Source organism: Thalassophryne amazonica, chromosome 21, assembly GCF_902500255.1.
Source record: "Thalassophryne amazonica chromosome 21, fThaAma1.1, whole genome shotgun sequence".
NCBI classification, from domain to species: Eukaryota; Metazoa; Chordata; class Actinopteri; order Batrachoidiformes; family Batrachoididae; genus Thalassophryne; species Thalassophryne amazonica.
In genome coordinates this window covers 6311080-6333408 of record NC_047123.1, presented here as the reverse complement: position 1 = coordinate 6333408, position 22329 = coordinate 6311080, and the positions used below count along the sequence as shown (strand labels likewise).

General features: G+C 47.1%; 1 protein-coding gene across 1 annotated transcript in view; it reads left to right on the top strand.

Moving 5' to 3' along the window:
- The window catches only part of LOC117503546 (ryanodine receptor 3-like), a 123710-nt gene that overhangs the window by 3429 nt on the left and 97952 nt on the right, over window positions 1-22329 (top strand).

The following is a 22329-nucleotide window of genomic DNA, read 5'->3' as shown; positions in this document are numbered from 1 at the left end:
GAATTTGAAGACTCTGGCAGTAACAGGACTGGACTGATGCTGAGCACAGACAGATGGACGGACGGATGCACACCAAGTCTTCGCAATACTCGATGGCCATATTTGATGGCCTCGGATAAAAAATGACGACTCTCTTATTTTGCTTGCTTTAAACATACCCCAAATCCAGTGCAGCATTAACAGGCGGTGCGCCCTCCTGTGGCCGGTGGTCATTTGTTGGCACATCGGTGGACTTTGTGGCGGATTTGTCAGATACGCAGGATGATGGTTTAGTTTCAGTCTGTATGCTGCTTCAATCAGGGGGAGTTAATGACGCATGTTTGTGCCAGAAAAATACCCAAGATCAGAAGAGAAAATATTCCTCAGGAGTCTCACTGCAGATGTTTTGCCCATTAGATACAGTCAGATCCATAGGTATTTGGACAATAATGACGATATCCCATGAACCGCTTAGGAATTACAGCTGTTTTTGTTTGTTCGGAGCCCGTAAGTCATTAGACAAAATAAACATGAGAATTATTTTTATGACAAATCATCACTTTGATGTCCACTTTTCTTGATACGTCAGAGCATGAATATGTCTTAGACTTCTATTCCTGTTTGTGGGGAAATACAAACAGTATGGTGCTGTGAGGTAAATGTGCTCGGAGAAGATGAGTGAGGGAAGCCACCAAGGCATCCAGGATGTGACAGGTCAGCTACAGTTTGCCAGAAGGCTCATGAAATACCTGAGCCTAGATTTGATTTGTCTGCTTGAATGAAAATCCTTCTTTTTGCCGCTTCACCATGAAGCTGTGGTTGGTGGTGCAGCAGACAGACGATGCAGTTTGTCCAGTCACAGCCACAGGAGCATGTCAGAAATATATGTGGATCATTAAAATGAACTTGCTGATGCCTGAAACAATCCCAAAAGGGACAGTCGATGTCTCCGATCCCGTCTGTAACCTTCCCCTCTTTTAGCTGTTACAGACTGAAAGCGCCCCATCGGCGTTGGTGCCGTGATGGTGTAAAGGTTTTACCGGTAAAACACGTGATCCTTAGGTGCAGATTGAGAAACACTGTGCTCAAACACAGGGTGACACAAAAACAGAACCACACAAATTGTAATAAATCGTACAAACATCCAGCAAATTTTGGACCTTTGTAGGATTAAACTTAAACTTCAGTTTGTGTATGATCGTTCCCCAAAGTTTCAGTTATCTTAGTCGCTTTGCATCATGGTGTTGAAAAAGTTCTTGTTCTGTATTATTTTTCATTATTATCATGATGGAAGAATGTGGAGTTTTCTTTTAATTGATATCATGTATGTGGAATATCCATCCATCCATCCATCCATCCATTTTCTTCCGCTTTATCCGGAGTCGGGTTGCGGGGGCAGCAGCTCAAGCAAAGCCGCCCAGACCTCCCAATCCACACACACTTCCCAACCCCAAGGCGTTCCCAAGCCATCCGAGAGACGTAGTCCCTCCAGCGTGTCCTGGGTCTTCCCCTGGCCTTCTCCCGATGGGACGTGCCCGGAACACCTCTCCAGCGAGGCGTCCAGGGGGCATCTGGAAAAGATGCCCGAGCCACCTCAGCTGGCTCCTTTCGACGTGGAGGAGCAGCGACTCGACTCCGAGCTCCTCCCGAGTGACCGAGCTCCTCACCCTATGTCTAAGGGAGCGCCCAGCCACCCTGCGGAGGAAACTCATCTTGGCCGCTTATACTCGCGATCTCGTTTTTCGGTCATGAGCCAAATCTCATGACCATAGGTGAGGGTTGGAACGTAGATCGATCGGTAAATCGAGAGCTTTGCCAGCAGTATATATTGTGCTAACTTAACACTTAAGTGTGACAAGTTAATTCTGAGGGTTTTTCGTGTGAAAAGACAAAAGTCAGCTCTCCTTAGGGAATAAGATAAGAGAAGGCCGCTCTCCCCATTTGAGAAAAATATGTTTGTCTTGGCCTTCCTTGAGCTAAATAACTCTGGCAGCAGTATTGGAGATGTGGGGTGGGTTATGACTGTGAGATTGTTATTAAGATACCCCCCATCCCCATGTGTTACAGGCTGTATATACGTATTCTGAGGTTTTGCTAATGTGCTTCTGTGATGGAACTAATAAAGACTTCAAATTGAGGCAAGACGTCTGTCTTCCTCTTCCGCTGCCATGATTCAGGGTGGTTATTATTTCTCTGACAGAAGTCATGTTTTTCAAAATTCTGCTCCCAATGGTATGATTTGTTGGCGAAATAAGTCACCAGGCAAAATGTCTTTTCCTTGTTTGACCAAAACATGTTTGGGAAGGCTATTGTTCCAATCATCTTTCAAGAAATTTGCTGGACCTTTGCAGGATTTATTACAACTTTTATGGGTTCTGGGTTTTTTGGGGTCACCCTGTATGTAACCATCCAGCAGACAAACCCTCACTTTCTGTTGACAAAATCTATAATTATCCCATTAAATGTACTGTATTTTCCAAATTCTCACCTTTTGTACTTGTTATTATGGGCATATATGTCTTGTTCGGGTTCGGGTAGTAGGTTGGATTTGGAGGGCTCTCTGTTGGGACTGTTTACACAGAGACTGCTACCTGCTGCTTTGGACTTGAACTAACAGTCTTTTTCAAGACTTTTTTACTTTTTTTTACTTTTTTACTTTTTAATTTTTTTTAACTTTTTACTGTGCTCCAACGCCTAAGGAAGACCTCTAACGGTCGAAACATCGCGACGGAGCACTTTTATCAGCTAACTTTTATTAGCGTTGGCAGGCTAACTAGCTTGCTAACGCTTTCGTTTTTATTTATTTATTTTTTTTATTTTATTTTAGCACCGTTGTCGTGCGTTGCCTGTGCTGCTTCATGGCCTGTTTGGTGCCTTGATTGGGGCACTCCTTCTGCTGAATCACCTTTGGATTATTTGCACATTATTTACTTTGTGTGTTTTTGGGAATCCGCTAGCTTAGCGTAGCTACTAGCTCTTAGCCGATTTAGCATGGCGGCTTCTCCTGTCTCTCCCGCACTTTTCTGCTCTGGGTGTGAAATGTTTAGTTATTCCTTGGCCTCCTTTAGCAGTAACGGTACTTGTAATAAGTGCAGCTTATTCGTAGCTTTGGAGGCCAGGCTGGGCGAAGTGGAGGCTCGGCTCCGCACCGTGGAAAATTCTACAGCTAGCCAGGCCCCTGTAGTCGGTGCGGACCAAGGTAGCTTAGCCGCCGTTAGTTACCCCCTGGCAGATCCCGTGCAGTCGGGAAAGCAGGCTGACTGGGTGACTGTGAGGAGGAAGCGTAGCCCTAAACAGAAGCCCCGTGTACACCGTCAACCCGTTCACATCTCTAACCGTTTTTCCCCACTCGACGACACACCCGCCGAGGATCAAACTCTGGTTATTGGCGACTCTGTTTTGAGAAATGTGAAGTTAGCGACACCAGCAACCATTGTCAATTGTCTTCCGGGGGCCAGAGCAGGCGACATCGAAGGACATTTGAAATTGCTGGCTAAGGCTAAGCGTAAATTTGGTAAGATTGTAATTCACGTCGGCAGTAATGACACTCGGTTACGCCAATCGGAGGTCACTAAAATTAACATTAAATCGGTGTGTAACTTTGCAAAAACAATGTCGGACTCTGTTGTTTTCTCTGGGCCCCTCCCCAATCAGACCGGGAGTGACATGTTTAGCCGCATGTTCTCCTTGAATTGCTGGCTGTCTGAGTGGTGTCCAAAAAATGAGGTGGGCTTCATTGATAATTGGCAAAGCTTCTGGGGAAAACCTGGTCTTGTTAGGAGAGACGGCATCCATCCCACTTTAGAGGGATCAGCTCTCATTTCTAGAAATCTGGCCAATTTTTTGGATCCTCCAAACTGTGACTGTCTAGCGTTGGGACCAGGAGGCAGAGCTGTGGTCTTATACACCTCTCTGCAGCTTCTCTCCCCCTGCCATCCCCTTATTACCCCATCCCCGTAGAGACGGTGCCTGCTCCCAGACCACCAATAACTAGAAAAATCTATTTAAGCATAAAAATTCCAAAAGAAAAAATAATATAGCACCTTCAATTGCACCACAGACTAAAACAGTTAAATGTGGTCTATTAAACATTAGGTCTCTTTCTTCTAAGTCCCTGTTGGTAAATGATATAATAATTGATCAACGTATTGATTTATTCTGCCTAACAGAAACTTGGTTACAGCAGGATGAATATGTTAGTTTAAATGAGTCAACACCCCTGAGTCACACTAACTGTCAGAATGCTCGTAGCACGGGCCGGGGCGGAGGATTAGCAGCAATCTTCCATTCCAGCTTATTAATTACTCAGAAACCTAGACAGAGCTTTAATTCATTTGAAAGCTTGTCTCTTAGTCTTGTCCATCCAAATTGGAAGTCCCAAAAACCAGTTTTATTTGTTATTATCTATCGTCCACCTGGTCGTTACTGTGAGTTTCTTTGTGAATTTTCAGACCTTTTGTCTGACTTAGTGCTTAGCTCAGATAAGATAATTATAGTGGGCGATTTTAACATCCACACAGATGCTGAGAATGACAGCCTCAACACTGCATTTAATCTATTATTAGACTCTATCGGCTTTGCTCAAAAAGTAAATGAGCCCACCCACCACTTTAATCATATTTTAGATCTTGTTCTGACTTATGGTATGGAAATAGAAGACTTAACAGTATTCCCTGAAAACTCCCTTCTGTCTGATCATTTTTTAATAACATTTACATTTACCCTGATGGACTACCCTGCAGTGGGGAATAAGTTTCATTACACTAGAAGTCTTTCAGAAAGCGCTGTAACTAGGTTTAAGGATATGATTGTTGTGAAAGTGTAGGTACACGGACCCACAACAGGGGGCGTAATGAACGGACAATGGAGGAAGGTGAATAACAAGTTTTACTGTTGTGAAACGAGCACAACGAATACAACAATTAACAATTTGGGGTCGAATCCGCTGGTGTTGTGTGGGCAGGCTCGAAGGTAGGAGACGTCCGTCTCAGTCGAACCGGAACCACCCAGATCTCCTCTGCCACCGAACCCTGGAAATACTGGAACCGCCAAGTCCCGAATTCCCAGGTGGCCACTGCCTCCGCTCGTCGGATCCGGTACTGCTGGCGGGAGAGAGCAACAACACACAGATGTGGATGCGACAGCACCCAGTAACGGAGAGGGGAGAAGCCGCCTCCACCTCTTGACAATATATAGCAGGAAGGTGAGTACTTATCCAAGCAATTAAGCTATTAGTAGTCAGCAGTCCTGAAAAGGTTTACAAGTCTTAGCTGGTTATTCAGAATATGAATGCAGAGAACGTTACCTCAGTCTTAAGGCGATATCTCGGCACTGAGGTGGAGACGCCGTCCTGATGATATACCCCCGTGCTGAGTGGAGTCAGCTGTGTCCAGTAATGGGTGACAGCTGTCACCCTGACTGCTCTCGTAAGGCGGCGGCGCCCTCTGGTGCCTGGAGCCCGCACTCCAGGCAGGGCGCCCTCTGGTGGTGGTGGGCCAGCAGTACCTCCTCTTCAGCGGCCCACACAACAGGACCCCCCCCTCAACGGGCGCCTCCTGGCGCACGACCGGGCTTGTCCGGATGGCGACGGTAGAAGTCGGCCAGGAGGGCCGGGTCCAGGATGAAGCCCTTCTTCACCCAGGAGCGTTCTTCGGGGCCGTACCCCTCCCAGTCCACCAGGTACTGAAAACCCCGGCCCATCCGACGGACGTCGAGGAGCCGGCGCACGGTCCAAGCCGGTTCCCCGTCGATGATCCGGGCAGGAGGTGGTGCCGGACCCGGGGTTCAGAGGGGTGAGGTGTGATGGGGTTTTATCCGGGAGACATGAAAAACTGGATGAATCCGCAGCGAGGCCGGAAGCTGGAGCCTCACTGCGGCGGGATTGATGACCTTGAGGATTTTGAAGGGACCAATGTATCGTTCTTGGAGTTTGGGGGAGTCCACTTGAAGGGGAATGTCCTTGGTGGACAACCACACTTCCTGCCCAGGACGATACTTGGGGGCCGGGGCCCGCCGCCGGTCTGCATGGTTCTTCGCCCTCGTCCGGGCCTTCAACAAAGCAGAGCGGGCGGCACGCCACACCCGACGGCACTTCCGTAGGTGGGCCTGGACCGAGGGCACACCGACCTCTCCCTCGACCACCGGAAACAAGGGGGGCTGATACCCCAAGCACACCTCAAACGGGGAGAGGCCGGTGGCTGATGACACTTGGCTGTTGTGGGCGTACTCGATCCAGGCCAGGTGGGTACTCCAGGCCGTCGGGTGCGCGGCTGTCACACAGCGTAGAGTCTGCTCCAATTCTTGGTTGGCCGGCTCTGCTTGCCCGTTGGTCTGGGGGTGATACCCGGACGAAAGGCTGACCGTGGCCCCCAGTTCCCGGCAGAAGCTCCTCCAGACGTGCGAGGTGAACTGGGGACCACGATCGGAGACGATGTCTGATGGTATTCCATGCAGACGGACGACGTGGTGGACCAGGAGGTCCGCTGTCTCCTGGGCCGTTGGGAGCTTCGGGAGGGCCACGAAGTGGGCCGCCTTGGAGAAACGGTCCACTATCGTGAAGACGACGGTGTTTCCCTGGGACGGCGGGAGACCCGTGACAAAGTCCAGGCCGATGTGGGACCAGGGGCGATGAGGCACGGGCAGTGGCTGTAGCTGCCCTGAGGTCTTTCTATGGTCGGCCTTGCCCCTGGTGCAGGTGGTACAGGCCTGGACGTAGTCCCGGACGTCGGCCTCCAGGGATGCCCACCAGAAGCGTTGCCGAACGACTGTCACGGTTCTTCGCACCCCAGGGTGACAGGAGAGTTTGGAACCGTGACAGAAGTCCAGGACTGCAGCCCTAGCTTCTGGTGGGACGTACAGTCTGTTCTTTGGTCCGTTTCCGGGGTCCGGGTCACGGGTCAGGGCCTCCCGGACGGTCTTCTCCACGTCCCAGGTGAGGGCGGCCACGATAGCGGACTCCGGGATGATGGGATCCGGGGGATCCGACGGTTCCGTTTTGACTTCGTCTTCGTGCACCCGGGACAATGCATCCGATCGTTGATGCTTGGTCCCGGGACGGTAGGTAATCCGGAAGTCAAAACGGCCAAAGAACAGTGACCAGCGGGCTTGCCTGGGGTTCAGCCGCTTGGCGGTCCTGATGTACTCCAGGTTCCGATGGTCAGTGAAAACCGTGAATGGCACGGCTGTTCCCTCCAACAGATGTCTCCACTCTTCGAGGGCCTCTTTCACAGCTAGGAGTTCCCGATTGCCGACGTCATAGTTCCGTTCAGCGGGGGTCAACCTGCGGGAAAAATAGGCACACGGGTGAAGAACCTTATCGGTCTTCCCGCTCTGGGAGAGCACCGCTCCTATCCCTGAGTCCGAGGCATCCACTTCAACCACTAACTGGCGGCTAGGATCGGGCTGCACCAGAACTGGTGCAGACGAAAAGCGCCGTTTCAACTCCTTGAACGCGGCTTCGCACCGATCCGACCAGGTGAAGGGGACTTTTGGTGAGGTCAGGGCTGTCAGGGGGCTAACTACCTGACTGTAGCCCTTAATGAACCTCCTGTAGAAATTAGCAAAGCCGAGGAACTGTTGCAGCTTCCTACGGCTTGTGGGTTGGGGCCAATCTCTCACCGCCGCAACCTTGGCCGGATCTGGGGCGACGGAGTTGGAGGAGATGATAAACCCCAGGAAGGACAAAGAAGTGCGGTGGAATTCACACTTCTCGGCCTTCACAAACAGGCGGTTCTCCAACAACCGCTGCAGAACCTGACGGACATGCCAGACATGAGTCTCAGGATCCGGGGAAAAGATGAGTATATCGTCCAGATACACGAAGACGAACCGGTGCAGGAGTCTTCCATTCGTCTCCCTTCCGGATCCGAACCAAATGATACGCATTCCTAAGATCAAGCTTGGTGAAGATCTTGGCTCCATGCAAGGGGGTGAACACCGAATCCAACAAGGGCAACGGGTATCGATTGCGAACCGTGATTTCGTTCAACCCCCTATAATCAATGCATGGACGAAGCCCGCCATCTTTTTTACCCACAAAAAAGAAACCAGCACCCATCGGAGAGGTGGAATTCCGGATCAACCCGGCAGCTAATGAGTCCCGGATGTAGGTCTCCATTGATTCACGCTCCGGCCGTGAGAGGTTGTACAGCCTACTGGACGGGAACTCACTGCCTGGAACCAAATCAATGGCACAATCATACGGGCGGTGGGGAGGAAGCGTGAGAGCCAGATCCTTGCTGAACACGTCAGCGAGGTCATGGTACTCCGCCGGCACCGCCTTCAGATTGGGCGGGACTCGGACCTCCTCCTTAGCTTGGGAGCCGGGAGGAACCGAGGAACCTAGACACTCCCGATGGCAGGTTTCGCTCCACTGAACCACTACCCCGGACGGCCAATCAATCCGGGGATTGTGTTTTAGCATCCAGGGAAAACCCAAAACCACACGGGAGGTGGCCTGAGTCACAAAGAACTCGATCACCTCCCGGTGGTTACCTGACACCACCAGAGTTACTGGAGGTGTCTTATGCGTGATTGGTGGGAGTAGGGAGCCATCTAGCGCCCGAACCTGCACAGGCGAGGTAAGAGCCACCAGAGGGAGCCCTATCTCCCTCGCCCATCTGCTGTCCAGCAGATTCCCCTCAGAGCCCGTGTCCACCAGTGCTGGGGCCTTCAGGGTTGAATCCTCAAACAGGATCGTGACTGGGAGTCGTGTGGCAATGTGGGTGTGTCCCACGTGAATGTTTTGGCCCACCCCTGGCCCAGTCTCTAGGGGTCGGCGTTGGAGTTTAACCGCTCGGGGCAGTCGTTTGCGAGATGCTCACTCGAGCCACAAACAAAACAAGCTCCGTGGGCCCGCCTCCTTTGTGCTCCAGGTGCCCTAAATGTTGCCCTGCTCGTGTCCATAGCTTCGTCAGCAGGGGGAGCCATAGGCGCACGGAGCGCAGGAACAGAGGAGCGTGGGGAGGGCGGAGCTCGATCGGACCCGGAAGGGAGAGGGACGACGTGTGCCTGGCCACGCCCTTCGCCTCGTTCCCGACGGCGTTCTTCTAACCGGTTGTCGAGTCGTATGACCAAATCGATTAGCCCCATCTAAGTCCCGCGGTTCGTCCTTCGCCACCAGGTGCTCTTTTAGGACCAGTGACAGTCCGTTTACAAAGGCGGCGCGGAGGGCAGTGCTATTCCAGCCGGATCTCGCCGCCGCGATGCGGAAGGCGACTGCATAGGCAGCTGCGCTCCGACGCCCCTGTCTCATTGACAGTAGTGCGGTTGAAGCGGACTCTCCTCTGTTGGGATGGTCGAACACCGTTCTGAGCTCCCGTACAAACCCATCGTATGTATGAAGGAGCCGTGAATTCTGCTCCCAGAGCGCTGTAGCCCAAGCGCGTGCCTCCCCGCGAAGCAGATTTACTACATAAGCTACTTTGCTAGCATCAGTCGCGTACATCACGGGACGCTGTGCGAAGACGAGCGAACACTGCATCAGAAAATCCGCGCACGTCTCCACACAGCCTCCGTACGGTTCTGGAGGGCTTATGTATGCTTCTGGGGACGGAGGAAGGGACCGTTGAACGACCAGTGGAACGTCACTTTCACGCGCAGGGTCCTCGGGAGGGAGAGCCGCAGCGGCGCCCGGAGGGCGCGCCTCCACTTGTGCGGCGAGAGCCTCCACCCTGTGGTCATTAAATCGATCCGAGAGGTGAAAGCGGTGAGGATCCGCTGCAACTCACCGATTACCCCTCCCGAAGCCGCCGACGCGCCTTGGTCTTCCATTGGCCGTTCAACAGCCGGTTGACGCCCCTCGGGGTCCATGACGCTGGCCGAGATATCCTGTTGTGAAAGTGTAGGTACACGGACCCACAACAGGGGGCGTAATGAACGGACAATGGAGGAAGGTGAATAACAAGTTTTACTGTTGTGAAACGAGCACAACGAATACAACAATTAACAATTTGGGGTCGAATCCGCTGGTGTCATGTGGGCAGGCTCGAAGGTAGGAGACGTCCGTCTCAGTCGAACCGGAACCACCCAGATCTCCTCTGCCACCGAACCCTGGAAATACTGGAACCGCCAAGTCCCGAATTCCCAGGTGGCCACTGCCTCCGCTCGTCGGATCCGGTACTGCTGGCGGGAGAGAGCAACAACATACAGATGTGGATGCGACAGCACCCAGTAACGGAGAGGGGAGAAGCCGCCTCCACCTCTTGACAATATATAGCAGGAAGGTGAGTACTTATCCAAGCAATTTAGCTATTAGTAGTCAGCAGTCCTGAAAAGGTTTACAAGTCTTAGCTGGTTATTCAGAATATGAATGCAGAGAACGTTACCTCAGTCTTAAGGCGATATCTCGGCACTGAGGTGGAGACGCCGTCCTGATGATATACCCCCGTGCTGAGTGGAGTCAGCTGTGTCCAGTAATGGGTGACAGCTGTCACCCTGACTGCTCTCGTAAGGCGGCGGCGCCCTCTGGTGCCTGGAGCCCGCACTCCAGGCAGGGCGCCCTCTGGTGGTGGTGGGCCAGCAGTACCTCCTCTTCAGCGGCCCACACAACAATGATTCCTTCTTTATGTTCTCTAATGTCATATACCAACACAGAGCAGAGTAGCTACCTAAACTCTGTAAGGGAGCTAGAGTATCTCGTCAATAGTTTTACATCCTCTTTGAAGACAACTTTGGATGCTGTAGCTCCTCTGAAAAAGAGAGCTTTAAATCAGAAGTGTCTGACTCCGTGGTATAACTCACAAACTCGTAGCTTAAAGCAGATAACCCGTAAGTTGGAGAGGAAATGGCGTCTCACTAATTTAGAAGATCTTCACTTAGCCTGGAAAAAGAGTTTGTTGCTCTATAAGAAAGCCCTCCGTGAAGCTAGGACATCTTTCTACTCATCACTAATTGAAGAAAATAAGAACAACCCCAGGTTTCTTTTCAGCACTGTAGCCAGGCTGACAAAGAGTCAGAGCTCTATTGAGCTGAGTATTCCATTAACTTTAACTAGTGATGACTTCATGACTTTCTTTGCTAACAAAATTTTGACTATTAGAGAAAAAATTACTCATAACCATCCCAAAGATGTATCGTTATCTTTGGCTGCTTTCAGTGATGCCGGTATTTGGTTAGACTCTTTCTCTCCGATTGTTCTGCCTGAGTTATTTTCATTAGTTACTTCATCCAAACCATCAACATGCTTATTAGACCCCATTCCTGCCAGGCTGCTCAAGGAAGTCCTACCATTATTTAATGCTTCAATCTTAAATATGATCAATCTATCTTTGTTAGTTGGTTATGTACCACAGGCCTTTAAGGTGGCAGTAATTAAACCATTACTTAAAAGCCATCACTTGACCCAGCTATCTTAGCTAATTATAGGCCAATCTCCAACCTTCCTTTTCTCTCAAAGATTCTTGAGAGGGTAGTTGTAAAACAGCTAACTGATCACCTGCAGAGGAATGGTCTATTTGAAGAGTTTCAGTCAGGTTTTAGAATTCATCATAGTACAGAAACAGCATTAGTGAAGGTTACAAATGATCTTCTTATGGCTTCGGACAGTGGACTTATCTCTGTGCTTGTTCTGTTGGACCTCAGTGCTGCTTTTGATACTGTTGACCATAAAATTTTATTACAGAGATTAGAGCATGTCATAGGTATTAAAGGCATTGCGCTGCGGTGGTTTGAATCATATTTGTCTAATAGATTACAGTTTGTTCATGTAAATGGGGAATCTTCTTCACAGACTAAAGTTAATTATGGAGTTCCACAAGGTTCTGTGCTAGGACCAATTTTATTCACTTTATACATGCTTCCCTTGGGCAGTATTATTAGACGGTATTGCTTAAATTTTCATTGTTACGCAGATGATACCCAGCTTTATCTGTCCATGAAGCCAGAGGATACACACCAATTAGCTAAACTGCAGGATTGTCTTACAGACATAAAGACATGGATGACCTCTAATTTCCTGCTTTTAAACTCAGATAAAACTGAAGTTATTGTACTTGGCCCCACAAATCTTAGAAGCATGGTGTCTAACCAGATCGTTACTCTGGATGGCATTTCCCTGATCTCTAGTAATACTGTGAGAAATCTTGGAGTCAATTTTGATCCGGATATGTCCTTCAATGCGCATATTAAGCAAATATGCAGGACTGCTTTTTTGCATTTGTGCAATATCTCTAAAATTAGAAAGGTCTTGTCTCAGAGTGATGCTGAAAAACTAATTCATGCATTTATTTCCTCTAGGCTGGACTATTGTAATTCATTATTATCAGGTTGTCCTAAAAGTTCCCTAAAAAGCCTTCAGTTGGTTCAGAATGCTGCAGCTAGAGTACTGACGGGGACTAGCAGGAGAGAGCATATCTCACCCGTGTTGGCCTCTCTTCATTGGCTTCCTGTTAATTCTAGAATAGAATTTAAAATTCTTCTTCTTACTTATAAGGTTTTGAATAATCAGGTCCCATCTTATCTTAGGGACCTCGTAGTACCATATTACCCCATTAGAGTGCTTCGCTCTCAGACTGCGGGCTTACTTGTGGTTCCTAGGGTTTGTAAGAGTAGAATGGGAGGCAGAGCCTTCAGCTTTCAGGCTCCTCTCCTGTGGAACCAGCTCCCAATTCAGATCAGGGAGACAGATACCCTCTCTACTTTTAAGATTAGGCTTAAAACTTTCCTTTTCGCTAAGGCTTATAGTTAGGGCTGGATCGGGTGACCCTGGACCATCCCTTGGTTATGTTGCTTTAGACGTAGACTGTGGGGGGTTCCCATGATGCACTGTTTCTTTCTTTTTTTGCTCCGTATGCATCACTCTGCATTTAATCATTAGTGATCGATCTCTGCCCCCCTTCTCGGCATGTCTTTTTCCTGGTTCTTTCCCTCAGCCCCAAACCAGTCTCAGCAGAAGACTGCCCCTCCCTGAGCCTGGTTCTGCTGGAGGTTTCTTCCTGTTAAAAGGGAGTTTTTCCTTCCCACTGTGGCCAAGTGCTTGCTCATAGGGGGTTGTTTTGACCGTTGGGGTTTTTCATGGTTATTGTATGGCCTTGCCTTGCAATATGGAGCGCCTTGGGGCAACTGTTTGTTGTGATTTGGCGCTATATAAGAAAAAAGTTGATTGATTGATTGATTGATATATTCTTTTATTATTACTCTATTTTTTTTTGTGTTTTCATCACTGAGGAAGTTTGATATAAATAGTCATTATTATTCTTGTTAACAGTGAATGTGTGATATTTTTGTATATAAGTTACACCAGTGTATAAGTTACAAAATGTGACTTGTGCTCCAGAGAGTTATGAGTTAGAGTTACGCTTGTTGCATTGTGCACCTACAGAACCCTGGGTTATTTTTAGACGGCTCCAAAGTGTCAGACATGTGCTGCACAGATGTTTTTGGCTATTCAGTCATTTATTTGGTATAATTTCTTGGGTTCGCTGATAGGGATGGGTATTGATAAGATTATATCGATTCCGCTTATCGATCTGATTCCTTATCGATACCGCTTGTGAATTTTCTGTGTACTAAAAGTAGGCTTTACAGGTTTTCTATGTCAACATCATTTTATTGAGTCTTAAAGTAAATAAATATGAAATTGGTCACTGGATCCTTAAACTCTGGACATAATAAACTCTACATGGTGGCTCCTTCCGTCTGAGCTGAGCTCTTGCAGCTGGCTATGCTGCATGTCGGGATGTAATTCATAAAGAATGCAGGACGCCTCATTTTGGGAGGAAAAAAACATTTGTCGATTTTAGTTTGTCTGTATTACAGCGTTTGTAAAGAGGTGACATTTTATTTAAAGCGGCAATTAGTTTTAAGTTATTAATTCTGACCGGACTCTGTCTGGGCAGGGAGCCGTGCAGCGTTTGGAGCTGTGCCAATGGATCGGAGGACGATTCTTGTTTCTTGACTGCAACAAGAGTCCCAGTTAGCGACTTCAATCCACACAAAAGTGCCCAGCGTGGATTGCCCGAGCCATCTTGAAGGCAGCAGAATGAAGTTGTTAGTGGCCCTGAAGGTTGTGGCTTCGACACCAAACCACACTTAAAACGAGGCACAGCACAGTGTCAGCATATCTAACACCACTCTCTGACCTTTTTCTTCGGCCAGCTTTCATTTTTATTACCAACGTTGCATCACGGCTGGTTGTCTCTGACGCCACTCTGTGCCCGAGCGAGGTACTAAGAGCACTCAGTGTCAAACCAAAAGGAGTGGAAGAAAGTATTGACCAACATGTATGCGTGTTTGTTTGTTGTTGTTTTTTTGTTGTTGTTTGCCCAGAAAAGTTCTGTAATTTAAGCTCTGTAACTTTTCTGGGCTGTAACAAGAGTATTTTTATTTTTTGTTTTAATGAGGATATGTGCACGTTTTAACTAGAGCCCGACCGATATATCGGCCAGCCGATATTATCGGCCGATATAAGCCCTTTTCACAGTACTCACTATCGGCCAAAATTTTGCCGATAGAACACGATAATTTCTCATAAACACAACAGTTACTGAAATAATGTTTGTCGGCAATGTAAAATGTCCTTGCACCGTTTGTCCAGTAGATGGAGCTCTGAGTCCATTCAACTGAGAGCTGCTTACGCCCCTGCTTAAATGTGTTCATCACCGGCCCCCATAGTTCACCGTCACACTGCACTGATCGACTGACAAAAGCATACAAGTATACTCAACAAAAATATAAACGCAACACTTTTGGTTTTGCTCCCATTTTGTATGAGATGAACTCAAAGATCTAAAACTTTTTCCACATACACAATATCACCATTTTCCTCAAATATTGTTCACAAACAAGTCTAAATCTGTGATAGTGAGCACTTCTCCTTTGCTGAGATAATCCATCCCACCTCACAGGTGTGCCATACCAAGATGCTGATTAGACACCATGATTAGTGCACAGGTGTGCCTTAGACTGCCCACAATAAAAGGCCACTCTGAAAGGTGCAGTTTTATCACACAGCACAATGCCACAGATGTTGCAAGATTTGAGGGAGCGTGCAATTGGCATGCTGACAGCAGGAATGTCAACCAGAGCTGTTGCTCGTGTATTGAATGTTCATTTCTCTACCATAAGCCGTCTCCAAAGTCATTTCAGAGAATTTGGCAGTACATCCAACCAGCCTCACAACTGCAGACCATGTGTAACCACACCAGCCCAGGACCTCCACATCCAGCATGTTCACCTCCAAGATCGTCTGAGACCAGCCACTCGGACAGCTGCTGAAACAATCGGTTTGCATAACCAAAGAATTTCTGCACAAACTGTCAGAAACCGTCTCAGGGAAGCTCATCTGCATGCTCGTCGTCCTCATCGGGGTCTCGACGTGACTCCAGTTAGTCGTCGTAACCGACTTGAGTGGGCAAATGCTCACATTCACTGGCGTTTGGCACATTGGAGAGGTGTTCTCTTCACGGATGATGCGAAGGAGATGTGTTGCACTGCATGAGGCAAATGGTGGTCACACCAGATACTGACTGGTATCCCCCCCCCAATAAAACAAAACTGCACCTTTCAGAGTGGCCTTTTATTGTGGACAGTCTAAGGCACACCTGTGCACTAATCATGGTGTCTAATCAGCATCTTGGTATGGCACACCTGTGAGGTGGGATGGATTATCTCAGCACAGGAGAAGTGCTCACTATCTCAGATTTAAACTGGTTTGTGAACAATATTTGAGGGAAATGGTGATATTGTGTATGTGGAAAAAGTTTTAGATCTTTCAGTTCATCTCATACAAAATGGGAGCAAAACCAAAAGTGTTGCGTTTATATTTTTGTTGAGTATAAGTTTATAAGGATCTATATCCTTATCCTGAAGCTATATCTAAGTTGCAGCAACAAGAGGTACAAGATCAGATGTATTTCACACCTCTTTTTAAGGATATGTATTTGCTAATTTCACAAAGGTTTAATTCTTGATTGCAGTTTTTGAACTTGAAAATTCTTCTCTGTTATAAAGTGAATCAATATGAGGACAAAGCTTCAGCTTTTAGCTCATAACTTTTTTGTTAAGGGTCCAAAAAAGAACATTTTATTTATTAAAAAAAATAATATTGGCTGATTTATCGGCTATCGGCAAATCAGCCTATTTATCAATTATCTGCATTTTTTTTATCCAAATATCGTTATCGGCATTGGCCTCAAAAAATCCATATCGGTTGGGTTCTAGTTTTAACTGGCTTTCTGTTGGAGGTCGGAGGGTTTCTGCTCTTAACAGCTCCTAGTATTTGTGATGCCAGTGACACGCTGGCTGACACCCCTCAGCTTCTCCTGACCCCAAACCATCCCGGTTATGTGACGACAACAGTGGTCTGGGGGCGGGGCTTCCCTGTGGTCCACAGGGCCTTGTTGTTAAACCTCAGGAGCGACAGAACCGCAGCTTCACAGGAAGCCCTCAAAGAAGAGTGTGGACTGAACTGTATTAGATTACAATCTGCTGAGCATCGTGCAGTGAGCCTGCAGACAACCGGCATGTCTTTTTGTGGAGGAAGGTTCAGTGTGAGAGATTCGTCTCCAGCTGTGTGCATCCTCACTGCGAACCATTTGATAGTGATGTGGGGTGGAGACGGAGGTCTAATCCGTCTGCTTCGGTTTGATCCTGCTGCCTGATGTGTGAAGTTGGTGTCACCTCGCTGTTGGTGTGTAACTCTGGGAAAGCAGACAGATTAAAGTTCACTGTCAAAAGGAATGGCAGTGAAAACAAACACAGACAGACGGACGTCCCTGCTGTGATTGTGCAGTTCCACACTGAAGCAGAACTCACTGGTTCTGGTATTGTAAATTATATAAAACTAAACATTTCCTGAATATCAGTTTTGGCTTTTCACTGTCGTCATATTGTCTTTGTAAACATTAGACACATGTCTGTGTTGAGATTTGAACCACCTGATGTTGGAAAACCATAATCCCAGTCTGAGGGACCCGTCCAGCACTGGAGCGTGTCGAGAGCTGTTTGAGATCCAGAGCTTGCCGATGGTTTGGTTTGGGGACTGAATTCTGAGGCGCTACTACAAACACCGACTCTCCAGGTGTGGTCCATTTTCCTGGGACGTTGTTCTTCACCTGCTTGTTGTTTTTGGGCCATTGTTCTTTGTGGTCACTGGACTTCTATATATGTGGTTGCTTAACTGCAGCATTTCTCTTGTTGTTGTTGTTGCTAGTGTTTTATCTTATCTGATATCTTTTTGTTTTCATATGTTTTTAATATACTGTGTTTTAACTTTTATTTTATCTGTTGTGCAGCACTTTGTTAACCTTGTTGTTTCTTAAAATGTGCTATACAAATAAAGGTGGATTGGATTGTTGCACCTTTGTTTTGTTACCCTGCACATTGATGAAGTGGTGATAGCAGAATATCGTTTTCACTTGTGTGTGTGTGTGTGTGTTTCTGTGCCTCTGGACAAGATGACTCAGAAAAAAACTGGACAGATGAGCTTCACACTTGGTGGGAATATTACTTGAATACATATCTAGAGGTGATTAGATTTTGGACTAGTTTGGTGGAAAGTCCAGGAAAATGTGGCCTGGAAAAAACGTGTGTGTGTGTGTGTCAACAACCAAGACACCTAGATCTGAGACAGGTAGTGAGCAGTGTAATATTTGTGCTTGATTGGTATGAATTGCTTCATGATGAAGTCATATATAGTACAAAAAAGTCATTCCTGACATATATATATTTACTTGCACATTTATATTGTGGTGTGTCAAGTTTGCAGGGTGTGTATCAGCCCTCTGATGCTTTTCATTTCATTGCTTTGATATTGTTGGTATAACCAGAACTGATGGTCACCCCACTGAATCTGGATTTCTGGAGGTTTCTTACTGTAATTAAGCGTTTCTCGTCATCTCTGTTGTTGCTCGTGTGCCTGGTCGGGGTGGATAAGGTTTAAAACCTTGGATGTGCAGCTCCTTGGTACCACTGGTGTTGTGATTTGTTGTGTAAATTAATTGAACAATATCTGAATGAAATTATTCAACTGTCAAACATAATTAGCTGTACTCTATTGGCTCTTCTTTTTTAAATGTCATTTTAGCCTATAGTTTGATGGGCAGGAAATGAGCAGAGGGGATGATGGCACATGGTTTAAGACTGTTTTACTTTGAGAAGCCTGGCTTAAAAAGATCAAATCATGTTTGTGTGTTACCTCTTATGTGCAGATAATAAATCAGCAGATTGTGCTACTCACAGAAAAGAATTATTGAAGAGCTTCTGTTGCACAGGAGAATAAAACCCTCATTTTGACTTGTATTTATGAATAAATCAGAAAATCTGTAGGCAGTTTGCAGAGTGCAGTCAGTGTCATCAAACATTTATAATTGCTGTTGGATAACGATGACTTCTGTTTTATTTCTCGTGTCGCTGCTGAGTAATTGTGATAAAGTGGGCAATTAAAACCTGCAGGTTTGTGTGAGATGAACACATGGTAACCAAATAAAATGAAGCCTAATTTGTTTCTATCTATTTTAAAGAGGATAGTAAAATAAATTGTATTCAAACTGAGCCGTGTTTGTGAATTTTGCACATTCAAAAGGTGATTACAGTCAAGCTGTGGCTCCGCTGTGCTTATTTGGAGCTTATGTTGTTCTGCAGGTCTTGTGCATACCAAACGCAGGGCCTCCTGGGGGTTAAATTTAGCCTCTTTTAAAGTGAGTGCTTCAACAGCACTTCCAGCTCTGCTCCGCTCCACTGACACTACAACACACCAGACCGTGCTTCAGCTCAGGCCGCGACACCACCAACACCTTAATGGCATTTTTATGGCCATAAACCTGCATTTAGAAATCACAGCGTGGAGAAGGAGAACATTTTATGAAGCTTAAAATGTCGTGCAAATGTCACCACAGAGGCTGCAATCAACTGAGATATAAAGAAAACCTTTGAGACCCAAAAGCAAGGACAAGCTGCTTTATTTAACTCTTGAATGGCCGTTAGTCAGGAAATTATACGTTCATTTTTACCAACAGGCACAGAACAAAATGCATCTAGTTGTAACTAGATAACCAAAGCAACAACACATAACCTACACTGAACAATGCAAACAAGTCTTGTATGATCAGCAGCACCGGAGCACCCCAGGGCACAGTGCTGGCCCCTCTTCTCTTCACCCTGTACACCTCTGACTTCTGCTACAACTTTGAGCTGTTTAACATCCTGAAGTTCCCAGATGACACAGACATTGTTGGATGCATCAGGGATGACAGAGAGAAGGAGTACAGGAACCTAGTGAAGGACTTTGCTGCCTGGTGCCACACAGTCCATCTACAGCTCAACACCTCAAAGACAAAGGGCTGGTCATTGACTTTGGGAAGTCAAGACCAAGTCCGCAACCAGCTCTGATTGAGGGAGCTGAGATGGAGGCTTTAGATTCCTACAAGTACCTCCGAGCAGTGGCTGGACAGGAAACTAGATTAGACAACCCGCACCAACCACCTGTACAGGCTGGACTTCCTGAGGAGGCTGCAGTCGTTTAACATCTGCAGGAAACTCCTGTGGCTGTTCTACCAGTCCATAGTAGTCAGCATCCTCTTTACACCGTGGTGTGCTGGGGGGCAGCACATCCAAGGAGGACACATCCAGGCTGGACAAACTGATCAGGCGGGCTGGCTCTGTGGTTGGCGTGAAGCTGGACTCTCTGGTGATGGTGGCAGAGAAGAGAACCCTGGATAAACTGCTGGACATTATGGACGATGCCAGTCAGCCTCTGCGCACCGTCATCAGCAACCAGAGGAGCCTCTTCAGCCACAGACTGCTCCTTCCCAAGTGCAGGACCAACAGACTGAAAAACTCCTTTGTCCCTCAGGCCATGAGACTGTACAACTCCTCACTCAGGTGGAGGAGAAGTAACAGGAAGACAGAGGACAGGAAGGAGAGGAGCAGTAGTAGCCTACAAACCAGTATTTATCAGTGTGTCTGGTATTTATATTGCTGCTTTTATTTTCACTTTTGATACTCTGTGTGCTTCTTACCCTGTGTGCTGCTATACAATGCTGCTGGAACCTCAGTTTCCCTGAAGGAATCTTCCCAAGAGATCAATAAAGTTCTATCTAATCTAATGAACATTAGGGTTGTTGGCATTGACTCAGTTTGGATAGACTAACAAGCTGCTACTACTAACGTAGTAACAGAAGTTGGTTCGTAAAATGGTGGTGTGGTGTTGCAGCTTACAGCTCTGCTTGTGTTGGTGTTATCACGTGTAACACAACACAATGATTCCTTGCAAGCTTTGAAGTCTTAGCAGATCAGGCGGAGGAGGTGATATGAAGGTGGATGAAGCCTGCAGCAGGTCCTCAGACCTCGACTGTCTGGGATCTCCCAGCCATTGCACCAGATTAAGGATCTGTCAAGAACCTTGTGTTTGTCAGTGTGCAACGACATTTCCACGTTAAAAAAGACCAACACAGAGGTGCTTTCGTTCCGCGCCATTAGCGGCTCCGTGGCAAATTCCTCCGCTCCTGTTTTCATGACAAAATCTCCTTTAACAGTGGAATGTGCCGGAAAAGTGCTGATGTCCACCTTTTCTGCCATTTCTCTGGTAGTCAGACGATGTCCCAAATGATCTGGTTGTTTCAGCCTGTTGATCACCGCTCGGAGCGCGGCGCGCCCTCAGCCGCTGTGGGCCGTCTTTAAACTGGCTGTACCGCTCCATAATCTCTGTGACGCCCATAAAATTGTCCCTGAAAGCCATCTGAATTTTCCGAATGGTGTCCACCTGGTTGTCTCTCACAGTTTCTGGAAAATTGTTGCAGCGCTGCTCCAGCTGTTGAGACATTTTCCTCACAATGAAAATCCGACGAGGGGGGAGGACCAGTGCTCACTCAAAGCGTACTCACAGGCGAATGACGCAACCGACAGGCGTGAAAAAACTCACGCATGCGCACGAAGGTTCAAGCTTGGCTGATGCAATCACACGTGATTCAAATTCATTTGGTTTTGGCGAAAAATAAAAAGGTCCGTTACTTTTCTAACAGACCTCGTATAGCACTTTTCCATCTGCATCAGATGCTCAAAGCGCTTTATAAATAATGCCTCACATTCACCACAATGTGAGGGTGCTGTCAAACAAGGCGCTCACTACACACGGGGAGCAATAGGGGGTTAAAGACCTTGCCCAAGTGCCCTTAGTGATTTTCCAGTCAGGCTGGGATTTGAACCGAGGATCTTCTGGTCTCAAGCCCGATGCCTTAACCACTAGACAGATAGCTTGGGACTCCAGCGAGGGCGGTCGCATCTCGTCCTCTATCTCTGCTCCAACCTTCAAAGTCCCTACTTCACCAGGCTGTGAGTTCTTAAAACTATATTGGATTAACCATGGAATTGATCAGCTGGTCTCTGAACGCTATTGACACCATTTTTTCAACCAGAAGATCAGGGCCAGGGGACCCTGCATGCCCGGATGGAACTTACCCTGCGGCCTATGTTCTCGACATCTGGGAGACGTGGCGTGTCGCATGCTTTGCGCCATTCTCTGTGGAGGACGGCGAGGATTTATTCATATTTGGTTTCATAGTAGGAGGGCTGGTACTTAATTGGTTTATGTGCTGCCCTGACCTACCGGAAAATTGGCAAGACGGCTGCCGCCAAAACCACGACCCCTCGCTTGTCCGTCATGATTGAGTTGGGCAAGGCGATGCATTCTCGGACTGTGTTAAACCCTTGTTCCCCCCAAGCTGACGGCGGCGCGACTCCTGTTGCAACGGCTACCACACACTCACAGCCTCAATTCGGAAAACGGACTGTTTCAAGTTTAGTGCACATAAACAAATCAAATGTACATGTGTTGTCTTAATTCTGATGTGCGCCATTATTACGGTAAACAAGTAATAATTGTGAATTAATTGCTGTATCTTGTCTGTGGCAATTTGAGTGTGGACGTAATCTCGTTGTTGTTGCACTTGTAATGACAATTACAGTAAAGCTCAACCATCCAGACCATCACCTCCCCAGATAAACAAAGACATCAAACCTGTGAAACAAAAACAAGTTCAAAATCAGGTACAAAGAATTGTAGGTTTTGTAAAGTCTCAGTCGGTGTCCATTCCTGAAAACCAGGAGTCCAGCAGGTGGCATCATACATGAGAGAGAGGGAGAGTGAGCAGAATCAAGCGGCCAGTACTAACTGCACATAAAGCATTAAATCTTACCAGTAAACCATCAGAATAATCACTGAACAGACCCAGAATTTACATTTGAGGCTGAGACCTGCTCCACTTTTAATGACACAATTAACCCAATTATACTCAATGTCGGGCTGTGATTGGGTGTCCGATTATTTTATTATTTATTTATTTGTGCCAATAATTTTCAAATATATTATTGTCACATATATATATATATATTACAAGTAGAAACATATTTAACAGA